The sequence below is a fragment of the Triticum urartu genome, chromosome 5A (assembly GCF_056163025.1).
Source record: "Triticum urartu cultivar PI428250 chromosome 5A, HENAU_Tu73, whole genome shotgun sequence".
NCBI lineage: Eukaryota > Viridiplantae > Streptophyta > Magnoliopsida > Poales > Poaceae > Triticum > Triticum urartu.
Window position 1 is genome coordinate 401,398,617 of NC_141877.1, and position 13,415 is coordinate 401,412,031.

A 13,415-nucleotide genomic window follows, 5' to 3' on the forward strand; every position below is an offset into this window, starting at 1 on the left:
AGAACTGTGCAATTCACAAGTGAGGTTGCATCGATTTCTCCCTGAGAAACTTGTGCTCGCGAATAGCAATAAATATGCTCTTTTGCACTTCTCATAAATCAGTGTCAATGGATATTTTCCTGTTTAATCAACTAGGATTGAGTGGTCTTTGTGCTAATGCTTATCTGTTATGAAGAAAATTGTTCTGGATTTTTTTGCATCTTTAAGGTTCTAAAAACTGCAATATCACTCGATATACTTAGGCGCATTTTTTTATTTTTCTGGGAAACCTGAGGAACACCTGGACATTTCCCGCAAGTCTTAGTTCGGTTCAAATATGGAGAAGATTCCAGCCTACCTAGATTTTGATATTGTTATGTTAATCTCGTACATGAACTTCTATCAATTTTAGTGTAACATACTGAGGAAGTCCTGGATTAGGGGGTCTTCAGACAGCCGGACTATATCCTTTGGCCAGACTGTTGGACTATGAAGATACAAGATTGAAGACTTCGTCCTGTGTCCGGATAGGACTCTCCTTGGCGTGGAAGGCAAGCTTGATAATACGGATATGTAGATCTCCTCCATTGTAACCGACTCTGTGTAACCCTAGCCCCCTCCGGTGTCTATATAAACCGGAGGGTTTAGTCCATAGGACAACAACAATCATACCATAGGCTAGCTTCTAGGGTTTAGCCTCTACGATCTTGTGGTAGATCAACTTTTGTAATACTCATATCATCAAGATAAATCAAGCAGGACGTAGGGTATTACCTCCATTGAGAGGGACCGAACCTGGGTAAACATCGTGTCCCCCGCCTCATGTTACCATCCGGCTTAGACGCACAGTTCGGGACCCCCTACCCGAGATCCGCCGGTTTTGACACCGGCATTGGTGCTTTCATTGAGAGTTCCATTGTGCCGTCACCGTAAGGCTTGATGGCTCTGAGGGAGTCCTAGATTAGGGGGTATCCGGACAGCCGGACTATATCCTTTGGCCGGACTATTGGACTATGAGGATACAAGATTGAAGACTTCGTCCCGTGTCCGAATGGGACTCTCCTTGGTGTGGAAGGCAATCTTGGCAATATGGATATGTAGATCTCCTTCCTTGTAACCGACTCTATGTAACCCTAGCCCCCTCCGGTGTCTATATAAACCGGAGGGTTTTAGTCCGTAGGACAACATACAATCATACCATAGGCTAGCTTCTAGGGTTTAGCCTCTCTGATCTCGTGGTAGATCAACTCTTGTATTACTCATATTATCAAGAATAATCAAGCAGGACGTAGGGTTTTATCTCCATCAAGAGGGCCCGAACCTGGGTAAAACATCGTGTCCCCTATCTCCTGTTACCATCCGCCTTAGACGCACAGTTCGGGACCCCCTACCCGAGATCCGCCGGTTTTGACACGGACATTGGTGCTTTCATTGAGAGTTCCTCTGTGTCGTCATCATTAGGCTTGATGGCTCCTTCGATCATCGATAGCGATGCAGTCCAGGGTGAGACTTTTCTCCCCGGACAGATCTTTGTATTCGGCGCCTTCGCACTGCGGGCCAACTCGCTTGGCCATCTGGAGCAGATCTAAAGTTACGCCCCTGGCCACCAGGTTAGGTTTGGAAGCTTAAACTACACGACCGATATCCGCGGAGACTTGATCTTCGACGGATTCGAGCCCCTGCCGAGTGCGCCACACGGTCACGATGAGCATGATTTAGCTCTACCATCGGACAGTGTTCAGGAGATCGCACCGGCAATCGCTCCGACCCTCAATTCGGAGCCGATTGCGCTATCCACGGACGGGGGGATAGACCCCACCACGGAGGCCGTGTTCTTAGCGGCGATCGAGCCGAGTATCGACCTTACCCTTCACGAGAGCCATGACGCCAAATTGCCGGATTCTTCCCCGGCCACGGACTCCGAACCGCCTGCGCCCGTGCCTATCGAATCCGACTGGGCGCCGATCATGGAGTTCACCTCCGCGGATATCTTTCAGCACTCGCCTTTCGGCAACATACTGAACTCATTAAGGTCTCTCTCCCTGTCAGGAGAGTCTTGGCCGAACTATGTTCAGCAGGATCGGGATGCGGATGACGAAGAAATTCGCCGCCCACCCACCACCCACTTAGTAGCCACTGTCGACAATTTGACCGACATGCTCGACTTCGACTCCAAAGACATCGACGGTATGGACGACGATGCGGGAGACGAAGAGGAACCACTGCCCACAGGGCACTGGACAGCCACCTCATCATATGATATATACATGGTGGACACACCCAAAGAAGGCAATGGCGACGAGACAGCGGAGGATGACCCCTCCAAGAAGCAATCCAAGCGCCGACGTCAGCGGCGCCGCCCTAAGTCTCGCCAAAACAAAAGCGGTGACACCGGCACATGAGATAATAGCACTCCGGACAGTGCCGAAGACGACAACAATCCCCTCCAGGAAGATTTAGAGCAGGAGGATGGAGAAGCCAGCCCTCCCGAGAGAGCGGCAGATGGAGAGGCGGAGGATGATAATTACATGCCTCCCTCCGAAGACGAGGCAAGCCTCGACGATGATGAATTTGTCATGCCTGAGGATCCCGTCGAACAAGAGCGCTTCAAGCGTCGGCTTATAGCCATGGCAAATAGCCTTAAGAAAAAGCAATAGCAGCTTCAAGCTGATCAAGATTTGCTAGCTGACAGATGGACTGAAGTCCTTGCAGCCGAGGAATATAAACTCGAACGCCCCTCCAGAGTTACCCAAAGCGCAGGTTGCCACCCCGACTGGAGGAGGAAGCACTAAAACCTACATCTCCAACATATGACGCGGCTGATCGGCCACCTCGTGGCCGCGACAAAGAGGCATTTCAGCCAAAAGCTCAGCCCGCACCCCGACGCCACTCAATTAAAAATGTCAAGGTATGGGGAAATACGTCAGACCTGCGAGACGTATTGGAGGACAAAGCAAAACACGCAAGATCGATCTACGGATCACGAGGGCGCGCCACTATGCGAGACGATAACCGTCACGCCGGATACAGTAAAAGTAAATCTGGCCGGGCTGAACACAGCGGACAAGACTCATCTGAGTTGCGTCACGATATAGCCCAGTACAGAGGCGCTGCACACCCCCTATGCTTCACAGACGAAGTAATGGATCACCAAATCCCAGAGGGTTTCAAACCCGTAAATATCGAATCATACGACGGCACAACAGATCCTGCGGTATGGATCGAGGACTTCCTCCTGCACATCCACATGGCCCGCGGTGATGATCTACACGCCATCAAATACCTCCCACTCAAACTCAAAGGACCATCTCGGCATTGGCTCAACAGCCTGCCAGCAGAATCCATTGGCTGTTGGAAGATCTGAAAGCCGCATTCCTCAACAACTTCCAGGGCACTTATGTGCGACCACCAGATGCCGATGACTTGAGCCACATAATTCAGCAGCCAGAGGAATTGGCCAGGCAATTCTGGACACAGTTCCTGACAAAGAAAAATCAAATCGTCGACTGTCCGGATGCATAGGCCTTAGCAGATTTTAAGCACAACAACCGCGACGAGTGGCTCGCCCGGCACCTTGGCCAGGAAAAGCTGAAATCTATGGCAGCCCTCACGACACTCATGACCCGCTTTTGCGTGGGAGAGGACAGCTGGCTGGCTCGCAGCAATAACATATCAAAGAACCATGGTACTTCGGATACCAAGGATAGCAATGGCAGGTCACGTCGCAATAAACACAAGCGCCGCATCAACAGCGACAATACCGAGGATACGGCAGTCAATGCCGGATTCAAAGGCTCTAAACCCGGTCAGCGAAAAAGGCCATTCAAAAGAAGCACTCCGGGCCCGTCCAGTTTGGACCGTATACTCGGTCGCTCGTGTCAAATACACGACACCCCCGACAAGCCAGCCAACCACACCAACAGGTATTGTTGGGTGTTCAAGCAGGCCGGCAAGTTAAATGCCGAAAACAAAGATAGAGGGTTACATAGCGATGACGAGGAGGAGCCCCGGCCGCCGAACACCGAAGGACAGAAGAGGTTCCCCCCACAAGTGTGGACAGTGAACATGATATACGCAACTCACATCCCCAAGAGGGAGCGGAAGCGTGCGCTAAGGGACGTATATGCGTTGGAGCCAGTCGCCCCAAAGTTCAACCCATGGTCCTCCTGTCCGATCACCTTCGATCACAGGGACCACCCCACTAGTATCCATCATGGCGGATCCGCTGCACTGGTCCTAGATCCAATCATCGACGGATTTCACCTTACTCGAGTCCTTATGGACGGCGGTAGCAGCCTAAACCTGCTTTATTAGGACACAGTGCGCAAAATGGGTATAGACCCCTCAAGGATCAAACCCACAAAAACGACCTTCAAAGGCATCATACCGGGTGTAGAGGCCCATTGCACAGGCTCAGTCACACTGGAACTGGTCTTCGGATCCCCGGATAACTTCCGAAGCGAGGAGTTAATCTTTGATATAGTCCCATTCCATAGTGGCTATCATGCACTGCTCGGGAGAACCGCATTTGCGAAATTCAATGCGGTACCGCACTATGCATATCTCAAGCTCAAGATGCCAGGACCTCGGGGGGTCATCACAGTCAACAGAAACACCGAGCGCTCTCTCCACACGGAGGAGCACACTGCGGCCCTCGCAGCAGAAGCGCAAAGCAGCCTCTTAAGGCAATCCACCAGTTCGGCGATTAAAGACCCGGGCACCTTCAAGCGCGTTAGGAGTAATCGGCAACAAGACCGCCTGGCGCGTTCCGATCTCGCATAGCAATGCGGCCCCCACCCCAGTCCTAGCCAAACGGCAAAGTCCAAGCCACCCGTACATAATTACGCATTCAAAATACCATGGGCACAGGTGGGGAGGGGGCACGACTACGGCACGCCTCAAGACGCGACTCAACCGCACTAGGGGCTTCCCGCTTTGTTATTTTTCTCTCTTTCAGGACTTTAATCTATGGAAACCCCGTCCGGCAGTACGATTGCCGGACACACGATGCAACAACCAAGGAGGCAGAAAGCTACGTCGCACCACGGAACTCCCAGGTGCTCTCTGATAACAAGCGAAATACTTGCTTTAAATACCGTTCCTCAGGTTTCCCTTGGAGGGGACATATCAAATAGTCATACTTTTTGCTTATCGTACTACTTGTATCATTCTGCTTCGACGCACCTTTTTGAATAAACAATGCACAGCACTAGACTATTACCACATTCTCTATTCTTTCTTCTTATATATATATATATATCTGTTCATTCATGACATTCAGCACCCGTACACTCTGGTACGGCCCATACGCCAGGGGCTTAAGCGTATCCCATAATACGGCGTGAGAAGTCCGAACACTTTCGACAGTGCGGCACCCGAACTTATAGCATTATATGCATCACCTCCGAATCATGTCTTGGGTCAATAGTTGGGTTTGCTCGGCTCCCATGTTTTGGTACCTTACGTTCCGCCATATCGGCTAAGGTAGCACTGGGAGAACTACTGCGATTGTGCCCCGGTTCATCTGGGCTAAGCACCTCAGTAGAGAAAGCTAAAACTGACTGTCATGATAAGGCGAGAGCTGGTCACTGTTCGAGAGGTCTCGAGTCCCTAAAGACTTATGCCGCTTAGGGCGAGGAGTCGGCTTTGTCCAGCTTAGGCGTGTATAGCGCCCCGAATTCGTTCTTCTGAATACTAGGGGCTTCGCCAAAATTTAAAATTGTAGACTTCTATGGCTAAGTGAGAGTGATAAAGCATTATAGTCCGATTGCCTTGTTCGTTGCGCTGAGCACCTCCCTTGAAGGACCCAACAACGGGAAAAAGAGTGCTCAGATTTATCCCGAACACCCCAGCACTCGTGGCATGGGGGCAGAAGCCGACGACTGGCCATCTCTCAGATTTGATAAACGGCCGCACAGAAGGTAATATTTTAAATTCAAACAAGCGTTGCATAGCGCACATGAACAAGTTTTCATAATACAGGATCACACGAGCAAGTTTATTCAAAAATTACATCCTTCGCACACTCGTCCGCCACAAGACGGGCACCCTTTAGGACACCCTCATAATACATCTCAGGGTGGCGATGCTCCTTGCCCTGCGGCGGCCCCTCCTTCACCAGCTTCTCGGCGTCCATCTTGGCCCAGTGCATCTTCGCACGGGCAAAGGCCCGGCGCGCACCTTCGATGCAGACGGACCGCTTTATGACCTCCAGCCGTGGGCAGGCATCTACAAGCCGCCTCACCAGGACGAAGTAGCTATTGGGAAGGGAGTCGCCAAGCCACATCCGGACTATAAGGCCCCTCATGGCCTGTTCGGCCGCCTTGTGCAGCTCGACCGCCTTGTGCAGCTCGACCAGTTGCTTCATCTGGTCGCTCATAGGCATCGGGTGTTCGGTCCCAGTATACTGAGACCAGAACAACTTCTCCGTCGAGCTTCCCTCCTCGGCCTGATAATATTTCGCGGCATCCGACACGCTGCGGGGCAAATCTTCGAATGCTCCTAGAGAGCTCCGGACTCGGGTAAGTAACAAGTAATTTACTTTCACATGCTTGCTTTGCATATTGAATGCCTTACCCGCCGCTATCTTCCTCATCGCCTCAATTTCCTGGAGGGCCTTTTGGGCTTCAGCCTTGGCATGCTTTGTGCTCTCGAGGGTCGCGGCAAGCTCGGACTCTCGCGTCTTCGAGTCAAGCTCCAAAGCCTTGTGCTTCTTCACGAGAGCCTGGAGCTCTTGCTGCACCTCGCCCACTCGTGCCTCTTGTTTTTCCCGCTCGGTGCGCTCCTTGGCCGCTTTGTTTTCGGCCTCGGACAGCGCTTGCTTCAGGGTCGCCACTTCAGTCGTGGCACCTGGCACATCCATGATGATCCTGTCATTTCGCAACTGCATCTTATATATATATAGTAGCACTATTCTGATCCCGGGATCAAAATAACTATTTGGATCACGATCAGCATAGGGGCGATCGGACTTTCCTGAGATCCCCGATCGGTAAAACAAAAGAAAAAAACCACCCACCCGCTAGCCACAACCCCTCCCCTAACCTCCCCCGATCCCATCTGGCCCCTCGCCCCGATGTGCATCGCCGCCGCAGCCTCCCCCCCTGCCCCGTGCCGCCATCGGGCCCCGGCCACCTCCCGCGCCGCTGCCGGGCCCCGGCCACCTCCCCCGCCACCGGCTGGCCCCGGCCACCTACAACGCCGCCATCGGGCCCCTCCCCTGCAGTAATCCAGCCCGAGCGAGCCCATCACCGATTGCTTCTTGCCCCGCGGCGGAGCGCCGCCGCACACCCACCCACAACTACAACTCCCCCGCCCTGCCCACATCGACCACACACGGTGCTCGGTCATGGGGACAACTGAGCGGAGCTCGAGCTCTGGCTCCTCTTTCCTCTTGCGCGCCACCGGCCATTGCACCTCGCCGTGGTACACTCGGCCAAGGGGGCAACCGAGCGACGCCTGAGCTCCGGCTCCTTTCTCCTATTGCACGGGCACCAGCCCTTGCTGCACGCCTTGGTGCACATCCGCGCCCATTGGCCCCTCTCTGCTGGCCCGCCAGCCACTACGGCGGCGCTCCGGCGACCTCTCCACTCCTATCTGCGTGTTGCGGCATGGACGAACACCTCCTCCCTTCTAATGGCAAAAATGGGGAAAGGAGCAGCTTCAGTTTAAAAAATGTGGCAGCTTCAGTTCAGTTTATAAGAAAGGAGCAAAAAAGAAAGGTTGTTGGGCTCGTTTGTGCAATATGTGCATAAAAATGGGGAAAGTTAAACTTCATTATTATTGCTTGCTCCTCCAGTGGCCGGATCTCGCCACCATGACCACTCAACTCGTGTTGTCGGTGACCTACCAAAGCCTAAGCGACGACCTGTACGAGGTCTAAGCATGAAATTCATGCTTGAATCTTCTCCAAATTGATATTGCCCGCAACGGGGAGGGGCAAGCCTGTAGTCCAGCACTATGAAGGGAGGAACTGCTTCTAGTTTTCTTCTGAAATCTCAATGCCATGTCTTGATTTTCAGAGGTAGTTTTTGGTTTGTACCAACCATTTAAGATGGTATCTCATCTGAATGTGGTATGCATGCAGGCCAGCGTTCTCAAGTGGCAGAGCGAAGCCGTTTGCCTAGCGGGTCGAGCAGGTCGTCAAGGGACAGCACAATGCATATTTCTACAATCAAAGGTAGTTTCTTTGATTTTGCTAAATTGATTCCATTCTTCTGATTTCTTGCAGGAGTTCAATGTATATTACACAAGAAGAAAAAACAAACACTAGGTTGCAGATGTTGTGTTTTGTGATTGTCGTAGGCTGACAGCCAAGACGACGTCCTCCACATTTCCTACCAGCTCCGCCCAATCCCAGCACCGGCGCGACCCTAGTGCGGCGCCTGATTCCGCCATCCCGCATCCGCCTGCATACGCCAGTGTGCCACCACTAATGACCTGCCCGACCCCCCTGGCCTCCTACAAACTGTTGCTGCTCCCTGTACTTTTTTGGATGAAGTTAGGTGATGTAGCTATGTTTGGATGTAGCAACACAACTATGGATATTGTGATGATGCTATTAGTATAGTGTACATACTACAGAGTTACATACGTAATCACGTACTACTGAAATTGATCTCTAGTAGTACATCTGACAGTGTGTTTTACAACCTTCTCTTTTCGCTTGATCTTGCCAGCACCACTCGACCGAGAAACACGATGACAGTGACACGCTGGGCGAAATTGGAGAGAAGGCAAGGACGAGGCGGAGGAGTTCATGAAGATGGCCAAGGAGAAGACTGACGACGTTGCCGAGGGCGCAAAGGAGACAGTGCAGGAGACCAAGGAGGTGGTGCTCGGCGAGTCCGACGATGACATGTACAAGTTCAAGCAGCGGGTCGATCAGGGGAGCTACGATCAAAAATAAGTGAGAGGGAGGTGTTCCCTTGGTGTATGTTTGCGCGCAGTCATGGCCTGCCCAAAGCCATTAGCTCTACAATTTGTATGTCAACCACTAGGCTTGGTATCTGTATGTGTAATGTGATCTTGGTACTATACAACTTGCCACTTCCCGCAGAATAAGTAATATTGAGCTTCTGAATGTTTTTTCTTCTCGTTTGAACTTGGATGCACTTTGCAAGAATGTCACTATATGTTCAACATGGCATTTGCTTTGACATAAAAAATGAATTTGGATGAGTTGCTATAAAATAGAATCTGTGGCAAGTCGAATACAAAAACAACTGAAGTTCAAAGATAATAGTTGGATACAAAAATAGCTGAAGTTCAAAGATAACAAACTGGATAAAAAACCAGGGAAACTGTATCAAAAAAGTATTTGAACAAGAGTTATGTGGCATGTGCAGAATTAGATCAAAAAATAAGAAGATAACAATGAAAGTGTGTGGTGTGTGTGTGTGTGATGTAGATATAGAGTACTAGCTGGTGGGCATGTTCAGTTGTATCTCCAGGTGCAAAAAACTGGTGTGTTTGTCCACTCCTTTTAGTTTCACTGGTTGGTTTTCTCCCAAGTTTATCTCAAAATGCATCAACGCTGTGGAGATTTTCCCTATTTCTAAAAAGTAAAACCAAGAAGGTCAAATTAAAAGAACAGAGCAGTTCGATGCTCATTAAAACTTTTGGATTTTTCTTGTTTTTTAAAAATACCCAAATATTACAAAAGTTAGATTTTCCTCATTTCTAAAAAAATAAGAGAGAAGGCCAACTCAAAATAACAGAGCAGTCTAAAAAAAGTTTATAAAAAATGGATTAAAACAACTAGAAAATTTGAAATAACCGAGAGGTCAAAAAAAATGTAGAAGTTCAAATTTGACAACCCTAAAAGTTCAATTTCAAATAATTGAGAAGGTAAAAAAACTAGAAGTTCAAATTTAAAAACCTAGAAAATTGTTTCCTTATGTAAAACCATATATTTCTAAGAAGTTCAAAGTAAAAAAATTCAAAGGTAAAAAAACTTAGATGTTTTGTCGTTACTAAATAATAAAATGAAGAACTTCAAATAAAAAATGAAAAACAAAAAAACTTTTAAGAGAATTTTCTCATTTTTAAACCGAAACACACAAAAGTCCAAATTGATAACTGTCGGAAGTTCACGTATTGCATGTTGTGCATTTCTTATGAGAAAAAAATGAAAAAGGCAAAGTTTAAGTGCTCTTCCCTCGGAAGTTCAAAAATTCTTGTTATTAAAGAAAACTCAGATTTTCCTCGTTATTAAAGAATGGAAACAACAAGTTCAAAAATAAAATAACAAGAAGTTCAACTATTAAAAATAGAGCGCTTCAAAATTCATAAAAAAGATTAAGAAATAAAACCACGAAGGCCATATTAAAAAGATGGATAAGTTCGATGATTATAGAAAATCAGATTTTCCTCGTTATTAAAGAATGGAAACAAGAAGTCCAAAAATAAAATAACAAGAAGTTCAACTATTAAAAATAGAGCGCTTCAAAATTCATAAAAAAAGATTAAGAAAATCAGATGAAAAATTCATTAAAAAACTCAAATATTTTCACATAACCGAGAGAGGTTCAGGTTGATAACTGCCAGAAGTTCATGTACTACACGGTGTGCATGTTGTATTAAAAAAAGAATAAAAAAGCAAACACTAAAAGTTTTGTTATTGCAAGTTCAAGTCCTTCGTGAGAGAAAGTTAAAAAAATTATTGTGAGAGAGATTTGTACAAAAGAAATATCATTTGTGTAACACTGATGATGTATGAGAAAATTACAAACGAAAATACGTCACAGAAGTTCAACTAAAAACAGTAGGAAGTTCAATTACTACAGTGGATGAATTTTAGATGAAAAACTTTTAAAATCACCACGAGTATGAAAAAACGATCAACACGGAAAAGTTGCATGTTTATAGCAGCTTTCCAACGGTATGTCATTTGCTCAATTCCGGTGAGTGGATGGAGAACTACGAGCAGTGGATGGAGAGCTACGAGCAAAAAAATCACGTGAAAACAGAGTGAAGTTCAGGTACATTCGCCGAGAAGTTCAGGTTCTTCACGCGGTGCATTTTCGAAGAATCTGTTTGCGATGAAGGCAGAACTAATGATCTCGCCATTTTCGAAATTACTTGAAAACAGCTAGGAATCAGAGAAAACCATCAACATGAAAAAGTTCCGCATTTTCCTTAGCTTTTCAGCGGTATATTATTTGCCCCATTCCGATAAAGTTTGTAAAAATTACGCGAAAATACGTTTATAGCCATTTTCAAAATTGACATTAAACCGTAATGAATTAGGAGAAACAATATATATAGAAAAGTTCGCATTTGTTCAAGCTTTCCAACGCCATATCATTTGCTGCATTCGGACGCACGGTTAAAAAATTAGCTCAAAAATACGAACTCGGTAGGACTTGGGCCATTTTCTAAATTACTCTTAAACAATTCAAAATTAAAAAAAACTTTCAAGATGAAAAAGTAGCGCATTTTCATAAGCTTTGCAACGCCATATCATATGCCTCCATTGGGTTAGCCGTTTAGAAATGACATCAAAAAAACGAACCAGCTGTTCGGTTTATGAAATTTTACGTTTTTTCAAATTACTCTTTAACCATAGGAAATTAGAGAAAACTTTCAACATGTGGAAGGAGCGGTTTTGCAACAGCTTTCCAACGCCATATTATATGCCTCATTCCGACAAACGGTTTAGAAATGCGATCGAAAATATGATTCACATTTTTTGTGCGTAGAAAAAACAGTTTTCAAAACTGCTCTTAAACCGCTTATATTTTGCCAAAAATTTAAGTTGGGTCATGATATTGAGGTCCATAGCTTTCCAACGGTATATCGCAAGTCCCATTTGGGCAATGTTGGCGGAAGTTCAACCTAGTTCACAGGGAAGTTCAACGTACTACTAGCGGGGCAGGTCAGGTTGTGATCAGAATATTATTCTGATCCCATGATCAGAATAGTGTTTATATATATATATATATATATATATATATATATATATATATATATATGGACAAGGCATTACTTACCTTTGTTCTACTCGAGCTGCCTCTTGGCAAGGCCGAGCTCTTTCTCGGACCGCTCGAGGTTCTGCTTCAGTACGGCGACCTCCGCAGTCAGTGCGGCAGAGGTCAGCACCGAAGCCTGCATACACATATAGACATACTTATATTAGACTCCTGCAGATGTTATTTGATCCTCTATTCGGCTTTTCTTTGTGAACACCAAACAGAGCATCAGGGGCTACTGTCTATGCGGTAATATTTTTCCTATATTTTAAATACTTACCACAAAGCCTGTTAGAAGGCTGGCACAGGCTTCAGTCAGTCTGCTCTTGGCGGACTGAACCTTCTTGATCACCGCACTCATAATAGTGCGGTGCTCTTCGTCGATGGAAGCACCGTGAAGCGCTCCCAGCAGGTGGTCCGGTGCCTCCGGATGGACAGAGGTCACCGGCACAGATGGCTTGCCCCTCTTGGAAGGGGGCCGCCTGCCAGAGTCCGGAACCACTGGAGGTTCCGGTGCGGTGTTCGGCTGAGCGCCGAACTTGGAGCCCCTGGGAGCCTTGCTCCCTTTGCTCCTGGAGTCTGGAAGGTCGCCTTGAGGCGCCTCTGGGACTATCTCCCCCCGGTTCGGTGCCCCTTGAGACAATACCTCGACATTGTCCATAGGGCGAGGAGAGGAGGTGGATGGAAGTGGATCGCTATCCATATCCGACGAGTCCAAGGAACCGCCTGACGAGGATACGTCGATACGGGCCCGGGGCGGACTGCATGATCATATTCGACGTTAGGAGAAGTAGTGCAACAAAAGTATGCTATGAGTTACTCTAGTATCCGAATACTTACGACTTCGCCAGGGGCTTGGCCCTGAGTAACCACTCGTCTTCGCCGTCGGCGGCGGTGGTGGGATAGTATGGAAGGAGAGTCCTTCCCTTCTTGGACCGTTCGGCCTCCCCGGTTGGGGCGGCCTTCCTTTTCTTATCTCCCCCGGCTGGAGGGGGAGAATCCTCATCTTCTTCCTCCTTGTTTTCATGGGAGGAGTGCATCTTGGAGTTATCGGACGATGAGTCCGATACCACCTGGCGTCGGGAAATCTTTCGGGTTCCCGTGGCCTTCTTCTTGGTCTTCTCCGGCACCTCATAAGGAGCTGGAGTCCGCATCTTTGTCAAGAGAGCGTCTGCGGGGTCTTCAGGCAGAGGGGCCGGACAGTTAATCTGCTCCGATGTCTCCACCCAGTCCTGTCAAAGGCATGGGAGCTCAGACCCCGCACATGGTTAAGCTATGGTAAATAAATACCCTATGCACAGAGCTTACCGGATTCGCAGGGCGCTTCGCGCTTAGCCTGCGGTCCTCGGTAAGAGAAGGGGGGGACCTCGGCGCCCTTGAATAGCACCTTCCAGACATCCTTATACGTCGTGTCGAAGAGCTCGTGTAGAGTCTGGTGCTGGGCCGGGTCGAACTCCCATAAGT

At 48.1% G+C, this 13,415-nt stretch overlaps 1 long non-coding RNA gene across 1 annotated transcript; it reads left to right on the top strand.

The window, feature by feature from the left end:
• The first annotated feature begins 6,976 nt into the window (after positions 1–6,976).
• On the top strand, positions 6,977–9,074 carry LOC125556066 (uncharacterized). Its single transcript, XR_007304987.2, has 2 exons — positions 6,977–8,158; positions 8,658–9,074. It is a non-coding gene; the product is annotated as an uncharacterized LOC125556066 (long non-coding RNA).
• Positions 9,075–13,415: the final 4,341 nt, after the last annotated feature.